Here is a 20613-nt window from a genome sequence, read left to right on the forward strand (position 1 = left end):
ACAATGGGGGGCACATAAAGAAAACCTTACCTTTCTTCTCCAATAAACATTCTGAGGCTAAATCTTATTTAATACAGTGGTACCTTGGTTTTAGAACAGCTTAGTTTATGAACAACTTGGAAATAGAACGCTGCAAACCCAGAAGTAGATGTTCCGGTTTGTGAACTTTGCCTTGGAAGCTGAACACGTTCCTCTTCCTGTTGAGTGTGTTCCGTTTGTAAATTGAGTCCCCAGCTGCTAATCAGAGGCTTCCTGTTGAGTCTGTCAGCTGTTGAGTCCTGAGCACCCACACAACACAGAGGTGATATTTGGAGCTTTTATTTTTGCTATTTTTTTGGTTTTTGTTTGTGTGGCTTTTTCGTTTTTTGACTGTGACTTGTTCTTCTTTTAATGGGATTGACTTGTTCCTGTGGCTTGTGGCTTCGTTTTTGTGACTGTGGCTTGTGACTTCATTTTTGTGACTGTGGCTTGTGACTGTGTGGAACCCAGTTGAGCTACTGATTGATAGATTTGTGACTGTAGAAATGGATACCCCCCCCCCATCTAAATAATGACTATCATCAGTGCACATAAACATTATTATTTTAAAAAAATTATCATCTACAATACTATCTTATTTATTTTATAGTACAGTACATTGATTATTGCTTTCATTTTATGGATCAATGGTCTTGTTAGTTAGTAAAATTCATGTTAAATTGCTGTTTTAGGGGTTGTTTTTAAAAGTCTGGAACAGATTAATTCATTTTGCATTACTTTCTATGTGAAAGCAGGCCTTGGTTTTAGAACGCTTTGGTTTTGGAACAGACTTCTGGAATGGATTAAGTTTGGGAACCAAAGTACCACTATAATACCTGAACTAGTCAGATGTCTTGGTCCCTGAACCCAGCCCCATAAACTACCCTGAGGGAGATACAAGTGAGGTGGAATTAGGTTGCCTCACTCAAGAGGAAACATTTATTACCCCCCCCCCCACGGGCTCTCTCAAACTGAGAATGCAGCTCTCCTGCCTTCCTCAGACTTGGGGGACAAATTCCTTCCAAATTGTGAAAGAAAACACCTGGAAAAAAGGTCAACACAGATAGCTTCTCAAGAAGGTGGGTCCAACAGCAGTGTATGCCTTGCTAGGCCTCTGTAAGGCCTGAGAGGGTCTGAATGCTCTGCTGAGACAACATATTCTAAGGCTTAGCAAATGGAATCACTGGGAGCTACCCAGGGTGCTGACCTGCCTTTGACGTAACTGCCTTCAGCTTTTGCCCAGACTTGAGTTGACCTGTTTCTTCCTTCCACTTCCTTTGTGACAGCAGAATGGAATATAAGAACTCGCTAGCTCTTTTTAAAAGTGCAGAATCATGGGTATGGATGTGGCCTCTGAGCAAAATTCTGATTCGCCGCACCACTGATTTCAGAAGTGGAGCATATCTCACCTGCTGGACAAACCATACAAAATGCCAGCTTTTACTTATTTCAGATATCCATAAAAATGAGATTTCCACAGACTTGGTCGCTTAGGAACTAGCCAGCCAGGTAACTATTCTCCTTTCACACTCAATTTGTACCTTCCTCGCCCTCCCCACAAATAAATAAATAAATCCAGTTTCTTTCACCCCTGCTGCCTGGTTCTTTTACATTCATTCCTTCCTCATCTTTGTTCCCAGTTGACTTTTCATGATAATAATGTAAATGAGTGTTTTCTCTCTCAAATTTCCTTCAGCACCTCCTCTGGCCCTTCCCCCTCACATGAGGGAGAGCTCCTTTCCACCCCTCAATCCTCTGGGTTTGTCTAGCTCACGGATACCTTTATTCAGCATGTGATGAGTTGTTGACGCTGGCATTAGTCTAACCAAATGGCGACAGCATGGTTTAGGGGACTGGGCAGGCAAGTGAGGAGGCCCTGGGCAAGCCATCCCACTGAAGCCCACCTGAAAGTGGCCCAAGGCCTACTAGGTGTGAGTGGGGATCCTGGCTCACAGTTTGAGAAACCCTACCCTAAGGACTATTAGGAATTATGGAACTGCTCCCCCCCCCCCCCGTGTCATATTTCCACAATTAAAACTAAATACTGCCATATTCATTATCTCTGTACATTACCTCTATTCTTATTTTTGCTTAGAATTGGGCTCTGCAAATAAATGTGACCAAATTACAGCTGTCCTTTGCATGACATGACCTGCTAATCGAAGTCATCCCTTTACGGCTTTGTCAAAGTGGGCTATTGTCAACAGAAACTCATTTCGCCCATGGTGTGTTTGTGAGGCTCTAAGGTGCCACAAGGGCTCTCAGCTGTTTTTACTGCGATTATGTTACCCATGATTATACACTGTGGTTGGAATAAGGCTCTTGATGTCATTCTCATTTTGCCCCTCTGATGTAATGAAGAGCAAGAGTATTCATAATTTGCCATTATTTAAAGTGGATGATAACTGTAAAAAAAAAAAAAACAGCACACCAATGCAACCTTCAGACACTATGTGCATTGCTGTTCTTAAGTTCATCTTAAGTTCACAAGCATTCAGTGATAGAAAATGATGTCATAAAAAGCAAACTTGCAGCTCCAAAACAGAGGATGAAGACAGATGCTGTGCCAGAGCTATGTTCATGTATGAACACACAATGTTTAAAATAAGAGCAAGCAAGAGCAACCAGAAAGGTTTTTTAGAACTCTGGTCTTCATTACGTTCTGGAATGACATATAAATGGCAATATTCAACCATATAATGTCTTTGCTCTGCTATAATATTGCAGTGTGTGTGTGTGTGTGTGTGTGTTTGTATAAGGTTTTTAAAAAAACAAAAGTGGGGACAGGAGTATGCACAGAAGTCCTGCTCCAAGCATCCCTGGTGTAAAGGTAAAAAAAGGGTAAAGGACCCCTGGATGGTTAAGTCCAGTCAAAGGCGACTAGGGGATTGCGGCGCTCATCTCACTTTCAGGCCAAGGGAGCTGGCATTTGTCCATAGACAGCTTTCTGGGTTATGTGGCCAACATGACTAGACCGCTTCTGGCACAACAGAACACCATGACAGAAAACAGAGTGCATGGAAACACCCTTTACCTTCCTGCCACAGTGGAACCTATTTATCTACTTGCACTGGTGTGCTTTTGGACTGGTAGGTTGGCAGGAGCTGGGACAGAGCAACGGGAGCTCACCCTGTTGCATGGATTCGAACCACTGACCTTCTGAATGGCAAGCCCAAGAGGCTCGGTGGTTTAAACCACAGCACCACCCGTGTCCACTACTCTATGCATAGGTCCCAACCTTCCTGTGTTGAGGAGAAAGGTGTCCTTGGTTGCATGGAAAGACCTTCTTGCATTCAAGTGAATGCAAATAAAATCTGCCTACAGAGTCCCCCCATGGGCAGGAAAAACCCAAAGGGGCTCACCTACAGAAGAAAGAAACCACCTGAGATCATTTTCCCCAGGGCCACTTTAAACCCTGGGTGGTGATGGTGAGGTATCCCCTGAAGCATGGGTAGGCAAACTAAGGCCCGGGGGCCAGATCCTGCTCAATCACCTTCTAAATCCGGCCCGCGGATGGTCTGGGAATCAGCATGTTTTTACAGGAGTAGGATGTGTGCTTTTATTTAAAATGCATCTCTGGGTTATTTGTGGGGCATAGGAATTCGTCCATTCCCCCCCCCCAAAAAAAATATATAGTACGGCCCCCCACAAGGTCTGAGGGACAGTGGACCGGCCCCCTGCTGAAAAAGTTTGCTGACCCCTGCGCCTGAAGCAATAGTTTATAGATAATATAGTTTCTTCTTAGACTTGCTTGTCTCCCCTGCTTTTCTCTATGGTTTTCAGATTTCATAATTCCAAGTGTTCTTTATGTACTGCTTTCACATGGACCAACCCCTGATGGAATGACTACTTCTGTGAGTTGGTATCTTTATCATCAGTCCCTTGGGAATATCTACTGTTCTTTCTACCCATTCCCTCTGTAGGAAGTACCTGGAACCTGGATGGATTATGGCAAACTGAAAAATCCTGCAATATATGTCTCCAAGCATCCACAATAAATCATACCTTTTTGGGGTGGGGTGGGGGTGTTAATTGTAATCAGTCAGCATGTAAATATTAAATTACTTCTTTCGTAAGTGTTTTATTTCCCCTTTTTTAAAGAAGAAAAAATGGTTTGCTTTTTCCTTTTACCCAAGAATATTAGAAAGTCTCTAATAATGCCACAATTGTGTGTGTGGTTATTTGTTATTGTTGAGTGAAAGGGGGTAAGCATTCTTCTGCTTATCAATGGATATTGTTAATACTTGGTGGATGGTTCATACTTTTTCCTTCACATCACAGGGTTAAACTGCACATGTGTATTAACAACCTATTTTAAAAGCATTTAGTTACAATAATTTAAAAGCATTTGTGCACACATGCCTACTATGAACATGATGGGTTTTTTAAAAAAAAAGAAAAAAAAACTGAAGGCAGAATCAATTCCTACCCTCCCCTTACTCCATGCATGGATAATTCCAATTATACACTATACAGATTTTCAGTGACCTTCTTTCCCCCACTACATTCTTGTGTACAGGCAGTACTATTTATTATATGACAGGTGTGGAGATTTTAAATCATCCCCCCCAAAAAAAATCTCTACTAATTTCAAAAGACTCTCTCTCTCCCTCTCTCCCTCCCTCTCTCTCTCTCTCTCTCTCTCTCTCTCTCTCACACACACACACACACACACACACACACAGAACCAATATACATAAATTTGGAAATCAGTGCAAACAACACAATTATCTGAATGAGTTAATTTGTAACACTGTGGGGACAGAATCAGTCATCTACTTCTGTAAACCTAGAATCAGGAAACAGTGCTGGGTGCCTTTAAAGTTTTTTTTTGTTTTTGTTTTTAAAGAAAAACAGAATATCTGTAACTTCTTTACTTTGGGGAGAAATTGGATGGCATTTTCATGCCTGGGAACCTCTCCTGAAGGGATTCATTCTGCCAAATTTCAGAAGGAAGGCTGCAGTGATTTCCCCACAAACTAGGGTAGCCATGTGTCCGGATTTTTCCAGACATTATTAGGATTTCAAAGGGGGAATTGACATCTGGTAGAATGTCCAAAAGTGGTGGTTTGTGCTGGATCTTAGGCAAGTCAATTGAAAACAACTTTGGGGTTTGTTTGTGTGTGTTTTTTCAAAAAGCTCAACAATGTTTGGGGTGTCTTGTTTTTAATTTTTGAAACATCACAAACGCTGCTTCTACAATTTCAGAGTGGGTAAAAAGGTTTCACTTAATCTCCCCTTGTTTTCCCCCATTCAATTAGCCTGGAAGTAGCAGACATCAGGGAGATGCTCCCAGGTAAGAAATTTACCAGACAAATTAGTCTGGTTGTTTTCCTGCTAGGCAACTTTAAAGTAGATGTGGTTGGGGAGAGAACCAAAAAAAGATTCACTGTCCATTCCCAAAAACACCAGGATTGGAGAGTCTGAGTAAAGCATTCCTTCTGATTACAAGTTTGACTAATCAGCTTTCCTCCTCCCTCTCTCCACCTGGGTTTTGCTCTACCTCACCCCCACAACCCCTCTTGCTGTCTTAGGGATGTTAGTTTTGCTTTTAGCAGAGTTGTCTGTAGTGTTTGTTACGGATGTTCAGGTTGCCAAGGCACCATGAAGTGCTTCAGGAAACCTGTTTCAGTTGTGAGTGACAGATTCCCAGTTCACTTTAAACAAGCCCTGAATCCTTCCCAAGGACCTTGCTTCAGAATCACCCGAACAGAAACAAAAGCCACATAGCCACTGGTTGGAAACAGTCATATACAGAGCAGCAGTTATGGCAGAGATGAAGAGGACAAATTCATCTGCTCATAGGAGCTTTGGCTTTTAAGGAAACCTTTGTTCTTTTACTACTCAATTTCTCATGGCACACTAGCAGTTGAAAACGGTTGCCTTGGGTATATAACGGAGAAGCAATGCACCTAAATAAGTGAACTAACAGGAACCTGGCATTTAAAGCACAACCCAGGGACTGAAATCCATGGATAAAAGTACTGAGCAGTGGAATTCAGGTCCAATTATTTCAATATGTCTTAGGCAATCTTTCATACATTGACTTGGAAGTAAGCTCCATCAACCTCACTTGGTCTTACTTCCAGGTAAAGGTAAAGGAACCCCTGACCATTAGGTCCAGTCGTGACCGACTCTGGGGTTGCGGCGCTCATCTCACTTTATTGGCTGAGGGAGCCAGCGTACAGCTTCCGGGTCATGTGGCCAGCATGACTAAGCCGCTTCTGGCGAACCAGAGCTGCGCACAGAAACACCGTTTACCTTCCCGCCAGAGTGGTACCTATTTATCTACTTGCATTTTGATGTGCTTTCGAACTGCTAGGTTGGCAGGAACAGGGACCGAGCAATGGGAGCTCACCCCATTGCAGGGATTCGAACCGCCAACCTTCTGATCAGCAAGTCCTAGGCTCTGTGGTTTAAAACACAGCACCACCTGTGTCCCTACTTCCAGGTAAACATGCTTGCAATTGCACTGCTGGGCATGTCACATTTCTGAATCGAACTCATTCAGCACCCTCTTCTGCACGTCAACTCAAAAGGGACTCCATCTATGTTCCAAGGGGTTTACAGCCAGAATCCCATCCTTAAAGCCCGTTCCTTACTCTGCAATGGATTTTCAATGTGACTTTTTACAAATCAAGAACTATAAAGGGCATTCCTTTAAAGTTATTGGATTGATAATGATTCGGGACCCCCCCCCAAAAAAAAAAGGAAATCAATAGTATTAGGGACAAATTAGATGTGCTGCTAAGTACTTTGTTCGCAATGATATCTAGGACTTTTTATTTAATAATGGGTGGCAGGAAGGACAATTTTAATTGAGGCTGCAATATGTGGGGAGGGGAAGCGTAACTCTTTATCCCAAGCTGTGATCCTTAGAAAAATTGCCTCCTGTGTTGCTGTTACAGATAATTTCTCTATTTTCGTGATACATATGTAGGCACCTCAGGGCAGGAGGAAGTGATGTTTGGAGAGTAAAAATAATTCCCCGGCAGGGTGCGTGTTTTAAAGTTGGTCTTTGTGAAGACTTTATTATTATTTATTAAATTTCTTTATTGCCCTTCATCTGAGGATCACAGGGCCTTGGCATAGGAAAGAAGAGGAGGTAGCGCCTATTGATATTCTACATATGAGGCCACTGTTAAATATTTTTTTATTATTATTTTAATATAAACTGTTTAGAGATCTTTATTACATTAGCCATTAAATGAAAAATAAAAATAAAAGAAGAGGTCACTGCTTCTCTCTCTCTCTCTTGCTTTTCTAGTCATATTCTCAGATAGATTTCCATTACCCTCTTAAATCTATGCTGGATTTCAAAACTAAGTTTTTATAAATGGAAAACTTTTTGGCCTATGTACAGACCAAAGTGGTTTTCTGGCCATTAAACTTTTTCCCCTCACTGCGTATAAATTAGAAAGCTGAGAGGGATAATAGGGGTAGGGCCTGGGGTTGGTTTTTGAAGCTGCATTAAAAAGGACATTAAGATGAGCCTTTTAAGTAGATGGGTTGGTGTAATAAGTGAAGTGGCAGTGCTTGAAAGAAACATGGTGGGTTATATATATCCCATATATATATTATATATATATCCCATATATATATATATATATATATATATATATATATATATATGTGTTGAAATTGAGATGTCTTGATTAATTTGGGGGGCATTTCTCCCTCTCCTTTTTGAAGGCAGGGGATCATGATTGTTGTCGGCATTTATAGCTTTATTAGCAGAGAATGAGATATCAGCGCTCATCTTCTTAATGGAAACATTTTGACACACTGTGGGATGTTTTTATTCCTTGCTGTTCGGTATATGAAAACGTTTTGTCACTTTTCGCACCATCCTTTTTCAGGAAGCGCCATATCAAGGCTTCTTGACTTAATTGCTGTCTATCCATCTTCATTTCACTGATGTCCATTCTGGGTCATTTGCTCATCGTATCAGGAATGAACCCAGCGAACCCTCACTCCATTTGCATTTCTGAAAAAGCAAATACAGTGGTACCTCGGGTTAAGTACTTAATTCGTTCCGGAGGTCCGTTCTTAACCTGAAACTGTTCTTAACATGAAGCACCACTTTAGCTAATGGGGCCTCCTGCTGCCGCTGCGCCACCGGAGCACAATTTCTGTTCTCATCCTGAAGCAAAGTTCTTAACCCGAGGTACTATTTCTGGGTTAGTGGAGTCTGTAACCTGAAGCGTATGTAACCTGAAGCATATGTAACCCGAGGTACCACTGTAATGGAATTTGCTACACTATATACTTGCACTAGTGATGGACTCGTGTGGTTCCTTTGTCTTTTTCAGTGGGGTAAGGGACAATAATATGGCTTGCGTGGCAATGCTTACCTCTGACTCTGGCCCTGAGCCTCACACAGATGGGGTCCTTGATTGTGTCACTGTGGATAAAATGATGATTGCCCCCATGATTGAAGGAGTCAGCACTATGCAACCTGCTGATGTGTCACACGTGTGCACGAGTGGCATGAGCACATTGTGTGGCATGCACACACATTGAGGGGGATATTGAAGGGGGCCTGGTCCCCTCCTTGAAAATTTGGGGGGAGGCTTCTTGGCCCCTACTAGATGGTGCCCCTGATTGTCCTTGCCACGCCCATCACCCTTCAGCATCTTGGAAGTACCTGAGAAAAGTCTATCTGGATAATAAAATAATAATAATAATAATAAATAACAACAACAACAACAACAACAACAACAACATTTATTTATTTATTTATTTATTTATTTATACCCCGCCCATCTGGCTGGGTTTCTCCAGCCACTCTGGGAGGCTTCCAACAGAATATTAAAATACAATAATCTATTAAACATTAAAAGCTTCCCTAAACAGGGCTGACTTCAAATGTCTTCTAAAAGTCTGGTAGTTGTTTTTCTCTTTGACATCTGGTGGGAGGGCGTTCCACAGAGCAGGTGCCACTACCAAGAAGGCTCTCTGCCTGGTTCCCTGTAATTTGGTTTCTCGCAGTGAGGGAACCGCCAGAAGGCCCTCGGTGCTGGACCTCAGTGCCTGGGTAGAACGATGGGGGTGGAGACGCTCCTTCAGGTATACTGGACCGAGGCCATTTAGGGCTTTAAAGGTCAACACCAACAGCCCATCTAGTCCAGAATCCTGTTCTCACTGTGGTCAAACAGATGTCCATGCAAGCAGGACATGGGCGCAGCAATGCCATTTGTAACTCCCAGCAATTGGTGTTCAGAGGCATGCTGCCTCCAAGAGTAAAAACAGAACACAGCCATCATGCTTAGTAGTCATTGATAGGCTTACAGTCCATGGAATTTCCCAATTCTCTTTTAAAGCCATCAGTAACTACATCTTGTGGAAATGAATTCTGTTAACCATCCATTGCATGAAGAAGGAATTTCTTTTGCCTGTCCTGAATCTTCCAATGTTCAGCTTCGTTGGATGGCCCTGGGTTCTAGTGTTCTGAAAGAGGGAGAAAAATGTCTCCCTGTCCATTTCTTCCATCCATGTAGCTAGTTTGAGGTCTGGGTGCGTATCTACACCTGCCTGATAAAGTTGCGAGTGGGCACATACCATCACTGCCATCACCACTTCCTCCATCATTCACCTGGACCATGTACAAAGAGGGAAAGGCATGAATAACCTAAGCAAGGGAAGGGATTTCAAATGCATATCAAGTAACCAAGCCCACTCTTGTGGATGGCCAATTCTAGAATAAATATCAATTGAAAGCAGCATGTTGAGGAAAAGCATTAATAATAATAATAATAATAATAATAATAATAATAATAATAAATTTATTTATATCCCACCCTCCCTGGCCAAAGCCAGGCTCAGAATGGCTAACATCATACAAATAAGACAATGCATAAAAAGTGATCAATAAATTAAGATACATCCCACAATTAATTCAAACAAATTAAAATTAAAATGGGACAAGTGGCAATCTTCAAGTTAAAATTGAAGGCAGTTACCAACTGTTTCCACTGATATTATAAGCACCTGTGAGCGGGATTGGAACCTCCTTCATGTTTGTTCTTATACAAGGAGAAAATGAGTCAGACTGAACCCTGACCAAAGGCCTGGCGGAACAGCTCCATCTTGCAGACCCTGCGGAAAGATGTCAAGTCCCGGAGGGCCCTAGACTCTTGTGAGAGAGTGTTCCACAAGGCCGGGGCCATGGCCAAAATGGCCCTGGCTCTGGTCGAGGCCAGTCTGATCTCCCTGGGGCCCAGAATCTTTAGGATGTTGTTATTTGCAGACCTTAAGGTCCTCCATGGGGCATACCAGGAGAGGCGGTCCCATAGGTATGAGGGTCCTAGGCCATATAGGGCTTTAAAGGTTAAAACCGGGGAAAGCTACATGCAAATGAGTTAACAATTAGTGTTTACCCAGCCTCAACAGCTTTGTTCTACCTCCACTGTCAGAGGTGTTGTGTCTCAGAATATCAGTTGCTGTGAATCGCAGGCAGGCAGAGTGCTATTTCCTTCATGCTCAGCTTGCAGGTTTCCCACATGTTGGCCACTGTGAGTACAGGATGCTGGTCTTAAATGGACCATTGGCCTGATCAAAGCAGGGCTCTTTGTGTGCTCAATGGGAGTTGACGCTGTAGGATTTATGTGGAAGGAAGCCCCATTATCCTCAGATGAACCTATTGGAGGGTGTTTCAGAGGGTCAGTGGCACTGCAAAAGTGGTCCACTTATCCATCAACACTCGATGGCAATCTGCCAGCTGTGGAATTACCAACAAGGCCTTCTACCTGTAGTTACAGAGAGAGATCAATAGCATAGCTGTCAACCTTCCCTTATTTTGCAGGAAATTCCCTTATTCCAGCACCATTTCCAGCTGCTATCCCGGATTGTTAAATATCCCGTAGACTGTCCCCAGGACAGGTGAGGCTGCTGATCCCTTATTTTCGAGGCTGCTGATCCCTTATTTTCAAATCTGAAAGTTGACAGCTATGATCAACAGAGATATGTAGGGAGAAAATGTTAACAGTGGGGCAGAAATACCATGAAACGCAAGAAATTCAATCTGTGGCAAATAAATTTCACAGATGTGCACAAAATGCATGGAAACTTATACCACAATAATGAATCACAAGAAAGGGAAATTAGTGTGTGCCCATAAGAAGAAGAAAAACCATCCAAAATCCAGTTATAACCAAGTGAAAGATCACCATCACTTCACCTTGACCTTGGGTTCACTGTAGTCCTTCATAGTGGTTTGGTGGGCTAACATTTGGCCACACCATATTTCACCTACCCGTGATAGATCTGGTGGAGCCTTTGAGGAAGATCCTTTGTGAGTTAGCCAACTCAGCACAACCAACCCAATTCTTAAAAAAATAAAATAGGACAGTTGTTTTTAAACTACTCTTTCCCAAAAAGTGGACTTCAAGCAGGCTCCCAGCAGAGCTCTCCCCTTTTGTATCAGAAGCATGGTGGAGAGGCCTCATAGCATTGGTCCACCTAGTAAGTGTACTGTCTACATTCACTGATGGAACCTCTCCATGACTTCAAACGTGGTCCTCTCCCAGCCCTACCTGGAGATGCTGAGGATTAGTCCTTGAACCAGGGGTGCTACACCACTGAGCTATCGTCCTTCACCCCATATGTATGGACAATGTTTGCCTGCCTGATAACGTGAGGGCATCTCCCATTCTTCACAGGCCATGGGACCAAAGCCAAACTGGAGTTCGTACTACCTGTGGCAGGGGTGCCGGGGGGGGGGTTACAGGTAAGCTCCATCCTACATAATCGATCACATGATGTGGTGCATGGCAATGCCTATCAACTGGGGGGAGGGTGCGACCTGCTCATATATTTTATGGGAGTGGGGTGAAGACCTCTTGGCCCCTAGGAGTTGGTTTCTATAACCCGTTAGGTCCCTCTTTTTCTTGGAGGGCCTGGCTAATATTGTGGGGATAGGAACCAAAGCTTTCCTCCTGGCCTCATCTGGGTTTCCCCAAAGCCAGAGAGAGAGAGAAGAGGAGGAGGAGTTGTGCGTTTTTCCTGCCCCCAGCCCAGTCTCTGCTTAGAAATCAGGATAAGAGGCAAGACCTTTTGAAAGTCCCCAGGAACAGCGGAGAGGCTGGATCGCAACCAGCCAGCGCAGCTCGCCCCTGCCTGCCTGCCTGCCTGCCTGCCTGCCTGCCTCTCTCTCTCTCTCTCTCTCTCTCCTGCAAGGAAAGAGTAAAACCCACTCTCTCCTCGCTCTCTCTCTCTGATCCGCGGCTGCCTCGGCTGGTTTGGCAATGCCTGGGTGGCTCTTCGCACGACCCGCCGCCTGAGTCCAGGGGGAGCGCCGGGAGCGCAACGCCTGCCGCCGCCCCCTCTCCGCCTCTCCATCCCGTCTCGCGGACCTGAGAGCCGCCGCTTCCCTGGAGGCTCCTGCCGGCTGACTTCTTCTCTTCCTCCTCCTCCTCCTCCTTCCTGGGTCTTCCCACGGCGGCGCCTCTCTCTCTCTCTCTCCCCCCCCCCCCCCACTCCGCTTGCGCTTTCTTCTCTCCATCGGTCGGTGATGTGTCTATTTACATCAGCCCCGAACTTCTCCCAGGAACAGCTCGGTAAGTCTAGAGAGACCGGAGAGGTAGAGTTGGCGAGCCGTGGAACAGGGGAGTGGGTGGGTACAGATGGTGAAACCCAGAAGCGGGATCCTGACTGGAGAAAGGCGAGGGGGTAGAGAAGGATGGAAAGGAGGGCAGTCCCAGCATGAAGAGCGGGGCATCACTTGTCCAGTATATCTGAGCGCAGCTTCTCTGCAGAGGAGGGAAAGCAGGAGAGGAGCCGGGCAGGTATTGGCCTTCATTCGAGCCGATCTCAGCCCTTTCATTACAGTGCAGTGCCAAGAATGGAGAAGGGTACCTCTGAGCATGTGTTGAGTGCCCCATATATCCCCCCCTTTCTCCGTGGGCTGCATCTTTGCAGTCACAATCAGCCCCCACGCCCTCTGGGATTTGAGAGCAGGAAAAAGGTCTCTTCTTAGCACACTGGAGCCTCTGCGTTTCTCTCTTTTGGGGTGGGGTGCAGAGAAAAGGCATTGCTTCCGCCAACTTATGTAGCTTCTCAAAGCACCCCATGTTTTCCTCCGGCTGTTTAGTAGCGACCTGATTCTGATTAACTTCAGCATGCATGTTGCTTCAGAGGTAGACTCACAGCATCTAGCTTACCTTCCAAACTTGGTTTCCGTGTATTTTTAATAGCGTGCGTTTCATCCTGAGCCTTAAGAGCAAGCAGAGTACTAAATTTAAGGCTTTCATTTCATTGATACCTTCTTCTTTTTTACATTTTTTCCAACAGCATCAGTAAATTAACTGCAGAGTACACGTTTTAAACTTCATTGTGTTTCAGAGCCGGTTAAAATAAGCTCTAAAACGCTCTATGCGGGGAGAGAACAGCACTGTTTGCTTTGTACATTGTTATATTTCTGTAAGCATGAAACTTTGGCTGTCCAGCCTCTGTTGTCCTAAGGCTGCAAGTTGTTGGGAGAGTTTTGGAAGAGTGTGATTGCTCTGTTTGCCCCAGAGAGTAGGATGGGCTCTCTCACCTTCCTGTGCAGTTGCTCATAGGAGTAAAAGTACATATTCACTTCTCTTCCGAAGCAGGTTTGTGTGGGTTCAAACTCAAGTTTGGTTAAAATGCAGCAAAAGGTTAGATTTACACGTACAATTCCAGTGGCTATTTTATGTGCAAAGTGGAACTTCTCATATGTCATGCTGATATCTAGTGCAGAACGCCAAGCTGATAGATTCTTGGTTAACCTAGAATCAACAGGCACTGTCCTGTAAGTGTGACATAAGAATCTGAACCAGCGGCAGATCCTGGAATTATTTATAATCATGAAGTTACTCTTCATCAATTAAAAATGAAACTTTGTTTTTCATACTTTTATTATAAATGTTTAACTGTTGCCAATTTTTAAAAGCAATCATGTACTACTTAGAAAATAAGCATTACTATTTTTTTAAAAATTGCTTCATTAACTCAGTACTAAATCTTTTTATAACAGCAACAACATATGGGCTGTTTAACATAACTTTTTCAAATCTCCCCCCACCCACAAACATTTCACTGCTTGTTGCATCACTTATTTGAATCCTATTCTTTGAAGCATTTTAAAGAATTGCAATTGCAACCTTTACTGTGGCTTTTAAGGAAATATGAAACGTGCTCAGTCACACAGCTATTTACAAAGAGAACAATAGATTGTTGTGTTTCTTGAAATATCTGATCACCAGAGTTTACTAGTGTGTGTTTAGAATACTTTATCCATCTCCCTTACCCTTGATGTTTAAATTTGCCCTGGCAGAACCCCACAAGCCGATGTTTTAATTTCCCCACCAAGAAACCTCTCGCTCTCTTTCTCATTTTTGCAATTTATTGCCTTGCCATTTATATTGTTCTTGTTGGGTATCCTATCTGAATGCATGGATGATGTTACTGAAACAGTAGTAATTGGCCCCCAGAAGTCTTGACATCTTTTTACCCAGTCTTGTTAGTGGTTCACTCTGCAGATAAGCATTCAGGAGAACGCTGAAATGAATAAAATCTGAAGTCCAGGAACAGGGAAGTGTTGCTGTGAATGCATTATCTGTTTTTATCAGTAACAAATTCAAATATGTCCTCTAGCAAACTCTATGGGAACTGGAGGTGTATGCAATTATCTTTGCTTCTTTGAAAAGTTGCCACATAACTTTCTATCAAGGGATGGTGTTTTATTTCAGAAAGTCGCTGGCCTGTTTTACTTAATCATCATTCCCCCTCCCCCCCATTTATGAGTAACACCAGGAAACCAAACCAAAAATGCCTCTTATTTTCAGATACCAATGTATTTGCTGAATGAGAACACTCCAAACTAACTGTGTCTCCTAAGGTGTCACAGTTCACAGGTCTTCTCTCAGAAGTTGTTACATTCAGTCAATGTTTGCACCTTAGATGCAGGAAGACTTGCTTCCATGCATTTAAATTGAAAGGTGAGAACCACCTTACATTCCTGTTTGACAAGTCAACTGATGACCAAGGACTGCAATCTGAATCTGTCACCATTTCAACTCTTCCAGTAGCCATACCCTTTCTCAAGGGAAGGAGTTTTTTCCAACTTTTTTTGTAACAATTCATGCCATGACCTTAATTGTCTTAGAAAGTTTCCGTTTTGGTTAGATACCATTGTATGCCAATTTCATGTCAATTTCACCTTGAGACACCACTTTCCTGCAAAAACGTTTTCTCTGAAATGAAACCCACACACCTATCTGCTATGTATGTCTTCAATACATGTCAATATGTGGCCAGAATAAATGCATTTTCATAAACTCTGAAATGTATGAATGCACATCCCAGGTACACTTTTGTATACACAAGATACTCAAACAAATGGGATTTTCCCAGAAGCATATTGCACTGTTTATGCTACCTTTAAATGTTTGACCTAAGCTTGAAACTTGAAATAAGTTTTATGTATGCAAAAACATTGTACATGGATTTCCGCTTATTTGGGTAATAAACACAAGGCTGCAATTGCTTCCCACTTGCAGCCAGACATGATTCTTGGCATTTTATAATGGAGAGTGCCCTGCTGGCAGGGATGACTAAACAACAATAGGAAGCAGAGAAGCACATACAGTGGTACCTTGGTTCTCAAACTTAATTCGTTTCAGAAGTCTGTTCCAAAACCAAAGTGTTCCAAAACCAAGGTGCTCTTTCCCTTAGATAGTAGTGCGAAATGGATTCATCCATTCCAGACTTTTAAAAACAATCCCTAAAACAGCCATTTAACATGAATTTTACTATCTAATGAGACCACTGAGCCATAAAATGAAAGCAATAATATACTGCAGTCACACAATCAATCAATCAGTAGCTGAACTGGGTTCCACACAGTCATAAAAACAAAACAAAAAGAGCTGCAAAAACAAATTGAATGTGTTGGCCTAGTGTGGGGCTCCGAGGTGAGCTTGGCTGTCTGGCTGGTGTACCGGCCACCTAGCGCACCAGCAGCCACCCTGTCAGGCCTGCTGGAGGCGGTGGCCGGCTGGGCCTTGGAGTTCCCTAACCTATTGGTATTGGGGGACTTCAACATCCATGCTGATGCCACTCCCTCCTCACAGGCTCTGGACCTGGTGTCTTCCATGGCGACACTAGGGCTCTCCCAGTTTGTTTCGGGCCCCACACATCAAGCAGGCCACATGCTGGATTTGATCTTTGGCGTCGGTATAGATGTGATCATGTTTCCTTCGATGAAGGTGCCATGGTCTGATCACTATGCTCTGAAAGCCAGGATTGACGTTCCACCCCCACCCTGCTTGGGTGGCGAGCCAATTTGGGCTCGCCCGCAGAGGCTGATGGACCCTGATAGATTCCGTCAAGCCTTGCGGGACCTTTCTCCCCCTGGCGACTCATTGACTGAGCTTGTTGAGGCCTGGAATACCCAGCTCCTGGCAGCCATCAATGAGATCGCACCTAAGCGCCCTCTGCGACCCCGCAGAAACCGGGCTCCCTGGTTTACCGAGGAGCTCCGGAAAATGAAGCGGGACCTTAGACGGCTAGAGCGAGTATGGCGGGGTGCCCGTGACGGAGCCTCAAGAACATCTTATAGGGTTTTTATGAAAACCTATGAGATGGCAGTGAAGGCCGCTAAAAAGTCCTACTTCTCGGCCTCCATTGCATCCGCTAGCTCTCGCCCGGCACAATTATTTAGTATAATTCGGTCTTTAACGTCCCTCGAAGGACAGGCAAATTTAAATAACAATTTGACACACAGCTGTGAGGCATTTGCGAGCTTTTTTGCGGAGAAGGTCTTGTTGCTCCGCCATGACCTCCCTGCCAATTTGGATACAATAAAGGAACTGGAGGCCCCTCGACTGTCCTCGGGTTCAGTATTGGACCACTTTGACTGGATATCCCCAGCTGATGTAGACAGATTCCTCCGAGCTGGAAAGCCCACCACCTGTCCTCTCGACCCGTGCCCGTCCTGGCTGATTAGAGCGTGTCCAGAAGAGGTGCGGGCCCCCCTGGGGGATATCATCAATCTGTCCCTTGGCACCGGGACATTCCCAGGGGAACTGAAGGAGGCAGTGGTGCGCCCGCTCTTAAAGAAAACATCATTAGATCCCTCAGATCTATCCAATTACCGCCCGGTTTCGAATCTTCCATTCCTGGGTAAGGTGATTGAGAGAGCGGTTGCTGAACAGCTTGGTAGGTTTCTGGATGAAACATCAGCTCTGGATCCATTCCAGTCCGGCTTCCGCGCTGGTCATGGGACCGAGACGGCTCTGGTCGCCCTAACAGATGATCTCCGCAGGCAGCTGGATCGAGGCGGGTCGGGGCTGCTGATTCTTCTAGACCTGTCAGCAGCCTTCGACATGGTCGATTACGAACTCCTGGACCACCGCCTTGCCGACGTGGGGATCCAGGGCACAGTCCTTCAATGGCTGCGCTCGTTTCTCTCTGGTCGGGGACAGAGGGTGGCGCTTGGGGGGGAATTGTCATCCCGCCACTCCTTGGTGTGTGGTGTGCCTCAGGGTGCAATACTCTCCCCGATGCTTTTTAACATCTTTATGCGCCCCCTCGCCCAGCTTGTCCGGAGTTTTGGGCTGGGCTGCCATCAGTATGCTGATGACACCCAACTCTATTTGTTGATGGACGGCCACCCGGACTCGGCCCCAGACACACTGATCAGATGCTTGGAGGCTGTGGCTGGATGGTTACGTGGGAGCCGGCTGAAGTTAAATCCTTCGAAGACAGAGGTCCTCTGGCTGGGACGGGACGACATGGGACTGAGGGGGCAACTCCCATCTCTTGCGGGGGTGCAATTAGTGCCAGCACCGTCCGTTAAGAGTTTGGGTGTAATCTTCGATACCTCCCTCTCCATGGAGGCGCAGATTGCAGCTACAACAAAGGCGGCATTTTTTCATCTCCGCCAAGCTAAGCAGTTGGCTCCTTACCTCTCTCGCCCTGACCTAGCTACTGTGATCCACGCGACGGTCACCTCCAGACTGGATTATTGTAACTCGCTCTACGTGGGGCTGCCCTTGAGACTGACCCAGAAACTCCAGCGGGTGCAGAATGCCGCAGCGAGACTCCTTACGGGGTCCTCGCTTAGAGATCACATTCATCCGGTGCTATACCAGCTGCACTGGCTCCCGGTGGAGTACAGGATCAGGTTTAAGGTGCTGGTTTTAACCTTCAAAGCCCTATACAGCCTAGGGCCCTCGTACCTATGGGACCGCCTCTCCTGGTATGCCCCACAGAGGAACTTACGATCTTCAAATAAAAACACCTTGAGGGTCCCAGGCCTCAGAGAGGTTAGGCTGGCCTCAACTAGAGCCAAGGCTTTTTCGGCTGCGGCTCCAACCTGGTGGAACGCTCTGTCACAAGAGACAAGGGCCCTGCAGGACTTGACATCTTTCCGCAGGGCCTGCAAGACAGAGCTGTTCCACCTGGCATTTGGTCAGGGCGCAGCCTGACCCCCTCCTCTGGCAATCTTTACAAAGTTTTAGTTTATGGTTGCCATCAATTTTGATTTTAATTCATTTTTATAATGTTTTATAATGTCACACTGTTTTAATGTTGTTAGCCGCCCTGAGCCCGGCTTCGGCTGGGGAGGGCGGGATATAAATAAAATTTATTATTATTATTATTATTATTATTAAAAACGCAAAATAAATAGCAAAAACAGACAGACCTCAGCATAACACTCAAAACAGAAGTGTGGCACTCAAAACGGAAGGGTAGCACTCAAACTGGAGGCATAACACTAAAAATGTAGCACATTCAGCTTCCGAAAAGAATTTACAAACCAGAACACTTACTTCCGGGTTTGCAGTGTTTGGGTTCCAAGTTGTTTGAATATCAAGGCGTTTGAAAACCAAGGGACCACTGTGCTTTCTTCTGGCTGGTTCCACATGCCTTGATTGAGTTTGTTGGCATCCATCTGCCTCAAGAGACAATGGAGTACACCTCCGTGAGTGAAATCAAATCGCTGTGTTAGCAGCACCCAAGTGACCTTCTAAGGGAGCAAGCTATCATATATGGAGGTCCTGGGCTGCCCAGACGACAAGGCTCCACTGATGTGTCCCAAAGGAAAGTAGAGCAATACGTTTGGTACCATCTTAGCTGCAGGAGTTGCCAGAAGGAGGCATACAAGGTGCCATCCAACCATCTTAAGGACTCCATCCCGGATTTGTATAGGGTTTACTCCTTAGCCTCCCCCCACAAAAAAAGATATCCCACAAGGCACCTGGTCTGAGTAAGGAACTAGGAAGCAGGAGCCAACTTCAGCCTCAACTGCCAATGCAGTGTTTGGAATCATCCATTGCTAAGGAAATGCATTTCTAAACGAATTAACCAAAAGGAATAGTGTTCGCCACCCCCACCCCCTAGCAAGTCCATATCACCTGGTCTGGCATATTTCAAAGAAGAACATGTAGGCTGCTCCAAGAAATCAGATTGAAGCAGGTGGACTGAAAATGAAAACTGAAGCTCAGATTGTTAATTTCCATTACTGCCAAACATAATAATTGCAGCTGCCTGTTTTGTCTACACTTTCGAGGGCAACTGGGGGAGGATCATTGAAGCCCTCGGAGAAATAGAACAGAACTCTAATACCTAAGCTCCTGTCTGCTTTAATTATGCCCAGGTCTTGGTGGTATAAATGAATGATCACATAAATAGACCTTTGCTAGGTGGCCTATAGTGTTCGCTTGTTTTCTTAAAAAGCTGCAGGTAAGAACAAATCAGTGGGATGCCTTTAAATAATGGAAACACTCCAGCAGTAGTATAAAGACTATCTCCCTTGGGGAAGTTATGCTGTCTTCACAAAGCACATTTGCATGTCAAAGCTGGTGATTCTTGGTGTGCTAATAAATTGCAATTTAGGAACATTAAAGCACTCACCAAACTAAGAAGCTGAGGCATTTTCTAATTCTGACTTCGTGCACTTACAAAGTTTAAGGACTACAAAGTTTAAGATCGAACTTTGTTCTTGACTGGTGTATGATAAGGACAGCTTCGGCCATCTTGCAATGCAATCCTATACATGTGTGCTCAGATTTACGAGTTCTTGAGTTCAGTGGGGCTTACTCCCAGGTGAGTACGCATACACAAGAACCATTTTAAGCCTTAAATCTTCATGCTTTAACTGGGAGATCAGTTGCCTAAAGTTTCAGCTACTTTGTCAGTGAAGAGATTTTAAAAGTGAACATCTGATCTGTTGGGTTGAGATTCAAGGGCACACTTGATTACCTTTTGAAGCAATTTTATTGTTATGGCTTATCATAATTGAGAAATAAGAAAATGTAAAAGGTGTTGCATCCTTCTAACCACATGGGCTACCTTTTAAAAACTGAATTGTCAGTGATCTTGTAAGTGATCCCCACATCTGCCTTGATGGCAAACTTATCTGAGGTTATGTGATTAGATAATTTACCCATCACACTTTGAATTTATGTCAGCTTCCTCCAATCTGGTGCCTTCCAGACATATTGGACCACAATCACCATCAGCTCCAGCTCGCGGTCAGCAATGATTGGATCTGCAACCCAAAACTAAGAGGGCACCAGCATAGAGAAGGCTGATTTATGCAGCTGTTTGGGGTGTGCAAAGTGC

The 20613-nt window shown here is 44.6% G+C and overlaps 1 protein-coding gene and 1 long non-coding RNA gene across 2 annotated transcripts in view; one reads left to right on the forward strand and one right to left on the reverse strand.

Annotated features, from left to right (window-relative positions):
- Nucleotides 1-9504: 9504 nt before the first annotated feature.
- Nucleotides 9505-12453, reverse strand: LOC307217308. The gene is made up of 2 exons (XR_013839552.1): nucleotides 12372-12453; nucleotides 9505-9613 (listed from the first exon to the last, which is right to left on the reverse strand). It is a non-coding gene; the product is annotated as an uncharacterized lncRNA (long non-coding RNA).
- MME (membrane metalloendopeptidase) overlaps nucleotides 12421-20613 on the forward strand; it is a 70323-nt gene continuing 62130 nt past the window's right edge. Inside the window, exon 1 of the mRNA XM_079977854.1 lies at nucleotides 12421-12575. The gene's annotated coding sequence lies outside the window, so the exon portion shown is untranslated. The remainder of the gene's footprint in view (nucleotides 12576-20613) is intronic.

Source organism: Podarcis cretensis (genome assembly GCF_951804945.1).
Source record: "Podarcis cretensis genome assembly, chromosome: 5".
NCBI classification, from domain to species: domain Eukaryota; kingdom Metazoa; phylum Chordata; class Lepidosauria; order Squamata; family Lacertidae; genus Podarcis; species Podarcis cretensis.